At 43.7% G+C, this 5,819-nt stretch overlaps 1 non-coding gene across 1 annotated transcript; it reads right to left on the reverse strand.

Moving 5' to 3' along the window:
* Nucleotides 1-1,508: 1,508 nt before the first annotated feature.
* LOC130505553 (small nucleolar RNA R71) lies at nt 1,509-1,615 on the reverse strand. Its single transcript, XR_008941731.1, has one exon. It is a non-coding gene; the product is annotated as a small nucleolar RNA R71 (small nucleolar RNA).
* Nucleotides 1,616-5,819: the final 4,204 nt, after the last annotated feature.

Here is a 5,819-nt window from a genome sequence, read left to right on the forward strand (position 1 = left end):
ACACAAGAAACCATTGGAGACTTTTAGATTATTGGATTTTGCTTATTGTAAAGGGAGAAGGCTCCATCTCTCTCTCCATAGAGAAGATTACCCTGAACCCTCTTTCTATCTCTTTTATTAACATGCAGTATTATTCAGATTTGATCTCTGTGTTTTCTCTTGTTATGATTGAGTAGTCGGCTAGCTTGTCTAGGGTTCTAGGGTGTTGATTTCGTGAGCTGAACATAGATAAGTGAATCACTCGATTGTCTTCATTCATAACCATTCTTACTGCTTGCATTAAACTGGCCGCTTAATGTTAGATCATAGGTTTAATCTGATCATCAAAAGTGCTTAGGTTGCTAGATCTGTTTTGAATGAGCATTGCATCCCTAATCAGCGAAAGTAGATATTAGGGTGTTCTGTGAACCTATCGGACTTGATCTCTATTGCTTGTTGTCGCTTCTCACCTCAACGACAGTTAGACGGTGAGATCGATCAGCATAGGGAGCAGTACCACGACAGTGGACTGTTCTACTTGAGTGATCCGAGTTCTAGACTGTTCTTATTAGCACTTGAATAATTGTTTAGCTCACAAGTATTGACACCCGATGAAGTAACCCTAGGCTGGCTTCTCTTTAAATTGAATTCTCATTTATATCATTTACTTGCTTTGCACGTTACCATCAATTCAAAACCCCATTATTGTTTTAGCTAGATATTGATCCCATAGAAATAAAGTGTAATAGTTGGTCTCTGTGGATTCGATCCTAAAGTGCTACATCGACATACCATTCGATTGTGGTAGTGTGCACATTAGGTTAATTGGTGTGCGTGAACACGAATATCAATTTGGCGCCGTTGCCGGGGACCATCTTTTTACCTTTATTTTTCGGTTATTTATTTAGTCTAAGACCTCTAACTTGCTCTTTTCTCTTTGTTGCAGGAGATCGCAAGGTTTAGAAAATCAGAACAGACAACAGCCAAGGCCTACTGACACCACCATGGGTGATCACGGTCATCAGGATGATCTCGCTGCAGCAATGCAACTGATGCAACAGCAGATGCTTCAGATGCAGCAGACCATCCAAGCTCAGCAAGCAGCTGCAGAACAATCTGCTCAACAGGCTGCTCTCGCGCGGCAAGAACAAGCAGCGCATACTGTTCCAATCGGGGAGAGAAACCTTCCGCGGAACATTCCTACTACGCGCTCTGCCATTGTTCCTCCACTCTGCACCAGGCAGGACTTCGAGATCAAGCCTGCTCTGATTGATCTGGTGCAGCGAAAAGTGTTCTCTGGTCTCTCTGCAGAAATTCCAATGGAGCATATTGAGAATTTCGAAAAAGTCTGCAGTTTCACTCGTGCGAATGGTGTGCCACCAGACTACATCAAGTGCATGCTATTCCCATTCTCTCTTGATGGAAAAGCTGCACGGTGGTTGAACTCTCTCCCTACCGGCTCTCTCACTTCGTGGGAACAGGTCCGATCAGCGTTCCTCAACCATTTCTACTCTAAGGCGAGAACAGCTACATTGAGGAACAAGATCACCTCATTCAGACAGCTCCATGATGAGCCTTTTTGTGACGCATGGGAGCGCTTCAATGACTACCAGAGAGAATGCCCTCACCATGGATTTGATGATGATTACCTCCTGGGCATTTTCTATGATGGGGTGGACTGGAAATACCAAGGTGCTCTAAACTCTTCGAGCAATGGAGATTTCATGACTCAGACCACTGATGGAGCGCTTAAGCTGATTGAGAACATGGCAGCTAGCTCAGCCAATGAGAATCAGGAGAGCAACCGCTCCAAGAAAGGGAACAGTGTACACACCCAGAAAATTGATGAGCTAACAGCTAAGGTCGATCAGCTACTGCAGAACAACCAGGCACAAGGATCTGGGTATCAGAACACCATCCCGCAGAACAATCAGCAAGTAGTTCCAGCCGCGAGTGCTCCGACTGCAGGGAACAGTCCGCCAGATGATCTGAAAAATCTGAACATTATGATGCAGCAGATGCTCCAGAGCCAGCAACTTCAGGTCAAGGCACTGAATCAGGTTACCACAGACATCAACACCAGGATGGACAGCATGTTCACCGAGCTGAATTCAAAATATGATACTGTGAGCAACCACATAAAGAAGATTGATGTTCAGCTTGCTCAAACTGCTGAAACTGTTAAAAGACAGCAAGAGATCATTCGTGGAAAGAGTGTGATGAATTCTAGGGTTGAGCACTGTAATGCAACCGAGCAGAGAAGTGAGAAATCTGAGGAAAAACAAGTGGAACAACTGTTCGCTGAGACTGTTCTGGGCGCAGAACAGAGAACAGAGCAGTCTGCTAGCTCTAGAGTGACTGCTCCCACGACTGCTCCCGCGACTGCTCCCGCGACTGCTCCCGCTCCCGATGGATCTACTGATATTCCACCAGTGCGAGTCTATGTTCCTAAGGTTCCCTATCCGATTCCACCTAGACACATGAAGGTGTTGCCTAAGGTTGATGACCCTGGAAAGTTTGCTTTTCCATGTTCCATTGCTGGAGTAGAATTTGAGGAAGCTCTTTGTGACTCCGGATCTTGTGTGAATCTTGTCTCAAAGGCGATTGTAGACAAGTTGGGCATTACTGATGTTGAGCCTTCTCAGGTGACTCTGACTTTTGCAAACTCTTCCAGAGCAGTTCCTTATGGCACCATTCGCAACCTTCCTGTCCAAGTTGGGGACTGTGTTCTCCATACTGAATTTCAGGTTGTTGAGATGAACAAGGATCATGAGATGCCTTTGATCTTAGGAAGGACATTTATGGCTACAGTGGGAGCAATCGTTGATATGCCTAATAAGAGAGTCTCCTTCTCCCACATCAACAAGAATGTCTTCTATCAGGCTGTTCCCACCAGATTTCAGAAACTACACGCCTCTTGCATCTCAGTGTTCTGTGGAGAAAAGCTGAAGGTTGTTCCAAGGAAGGAGCTTGGTAAAAACAGTGAGTTCAAGGAAGTTCTGAATGGAGATCCTCACAATGATACCAAGAAACTCAGTGGGAATGCAAGGGTGAAAGAGAAAGTCCAGAAGAAAAGGGTCAAAGGAGATCCTACTATGACTTTGACACCTCACTGGTGTGATGAGAAATTCATTGAGTATGAGGTAAAGTGCAAGGGTACCTCTAAACCTTTCTCTAAAGTCAGAGTTATTCTCACTGATGAGCTGAAAGAGAAAGGAGAAGCTGCTGTGAAAGGGTTGTTGAGCAGAGTTTTGAAGCTGAACATGTCTGATTGTGGAGCTTGTTTTGGAACAAGCCCTCATGCTCAACCCGACTGATCCCTGTCACCAAGTCAAGCTAGTGACTTTAACCAAGCGCTTGGTGGGAGGCAACCCACTGGTAAGTGTAAATATAACTTGGTTTTTGTTTGCTTATTTTCGTTTTAGTTTATTGAGTTTCAGGTCAAAAAGCAGAAAAATTCGAGATACTTCGAAAAATTCTGGGTTGCAGAAACGGAGCTCCCTGTTCTGCAGGAGCCAAGAACAACCGCCCAGGTGAAAATCTGGCGACAGAACACCCAGAATTTTTCGGAGCACCCGCTCCAGGTAAGTATCTCGACCAAAAAAAAATTGTAAATTCTTGTTTTCACCTTCTCTCTGATTTATTTTCACACCGAGACGTTGTGAAGTAAGTCTGGGGGAGGGTCTTCGTCGTTTACTAACTCGTTTCTTTCTTTTGTTTATCTTTTGAGTCAGTCTGAGTCAGTTTTTAGGATCGAGTCAGTCAAAGTTTTGTGGGAATTAGGACCTTATTCTGTGTTGATCACTAACCACCTCGTGCTTTAGTTGTCTTATTCAGTGACCTTAGCAGTGGCGAAAGACACACATGTGGACCTGGAACACCCTGACATATCTCACTTGATTCTCCAGAAGTTCTCAGCCGATCAGGTTACACTGGGTAGACTTAACTCCACCTAACTTGAACCTAATCTTGACTGAAATTCTTCTTGTTATGGGCACTAGATCAGGGAAACGAGAACTACACTCAGGACTTCTTATTCTTTCTATCCATCTTGTTGTTCCTGAGTGGCTAGCTCATCTTTAGCTAGTTCCCACCCTGAACCTTAGCCTTTATTCCACCTTCATGCATTTGTTTTTCAGTGTTATATGTGCAGATATGTGCAAAAAGGTCGGAGAGGAAAGGATCGACGCAGCCTCTTACTCGTTACTGCTGCGCAGATTCAGTCAAAAGGAGAACAAGCAGATTAAGGGAGCAACCGCTCCATAACCAATGAGCTGTGCAAGAACATGGGTGGAGAACCAGAATGATTTGAACCAGAAAACCACCAGTGGCATCCTTGACATCACATGTTACCTCCTTCTTCGTCACCTCACCATCTTTTTAAAAAAAAAAAAAAAAAAAAAAAAAAAAAAAAAAAAAAATCTATTTTATTTAGCATATGGTGATGGAGAAGGAGAAGAATTCAGGATACATGAGCCATTGGGAAGGTCGAGCAGAAGAGTAGGTATCAATATGAAGGGATGAGGAGCAGACAGATGAGCGGAGCAGTCTGATGATTGTTCCCGAACGAAAAGAACAGTCGCTCCTGAGATAGCAAAACGAGTAAGGGGCTGTGGACATCAATGGAGCCGTCCTCTCACGACTATTTTGCGCGATATCCTGCATCCACTACGAAAAGTTGGTAGCCCCTAAACACTCTTTAGCTCCACCATAAAATTAGCCTGTTCCACACCTAGCCCGTCTACCCTGAATAGTGCCTGTGATGAGAAGCTCACGCTGCTCTTAAATGAATGTAGGGAGTTCTGTCTCGATAGTGTTGCTTTTTCAGGTTTGAGATGTAGAGTATGGAGCCGATTTTCGAACAGCAGTCAGTGGGGTTCTGGTAAGGGTGTGTTGTCCTAGTTTACTGCTTGTATGGTTCAGAGATTCGTGGTTAAGGTATGGTTGCTGAGAATAGGAGAGTTCCCACACTTTCAAACCTTTCTCCCTGTTCTTGATACTTGGTCTTGTTCGAGGACAAACAAGGATCTAAGTCTGGGGGAATTGATATATGGTGTTTTATACATCATTGTATATATGTTTTCTAATTGGTTTTCAAGTCTTTATCGAGTCTTTCTAGTCCTTTTCGAGTCATTACAGGTCTGGAGTTGCACTGGATGGGAGATGGACCTGCTGGAACAAAAGAAGCAGAAAACAGTGCAGTTTGGTGATTTTCACGCAGAACAGTCTGATGACTGTTCCCGATCAAGCGGAACAAGCAGACGGAGTGATCCCGCGGTTGTTCCCGACGAATAAGGAAAATACAACATCTCGGGATTTGCCCTAATTATCCTCTTTTTCTCTCTGGCCGCCTGTGGCTTTGATATAACTTCTTTTTCTATTTTTCTACATCATTCTACGCTATTCTAGACACAAGAAACCATTGGAGACTTTTAGATTATTGGATTTGCTTATTGTAAAGGGAGAAGGCTCCATCTCTCTCTCCATAGAGAAGATTACCTGAACCCTCTTTCTATCTCTTTTATTAACATGCAGTATTATTCAGATTTGATCTCTGTGTTTTCTCTTGTTATGGCTGAGTAGTCGGCTAGCTTGTCTAGGGTTCTAGGGTGTTGATTTCGTGAGCTGAACATAGATAAGTGAATCACTCGATTGTCTTCATTCATAACCATTCTTACTGCTTGCATTAAACTGGCCGCTTAATGTTAGATCATAGGTTTAATCTGATCATCAAAAGTGCTTAGGTTGCTAGATCTGTTTTGAATGAGCATTGCATCCCTAATCAGCGAAAGTAGATATTAGGGTGTTCTGTGAACCTATCGGACTTGATCTCTATTGCT

Source organism: Raphanus sativus, unplaced genomic scaffold (genome assembly GCF_000801105.2).
Source record: "Raphanus sativus cultivar WK10039 unplaced genomic scaffold, ASM80110v3 Scaffold2364, whole genome shotgun sequence".
In the NCBI taxonomy this organism is placed as follows: Eukaryota; Viridiplantae; Streptophyta; class Magnoliopsida; order Brassicales; family Brassicaceae; genus Raphanus; species Raphanus sativus.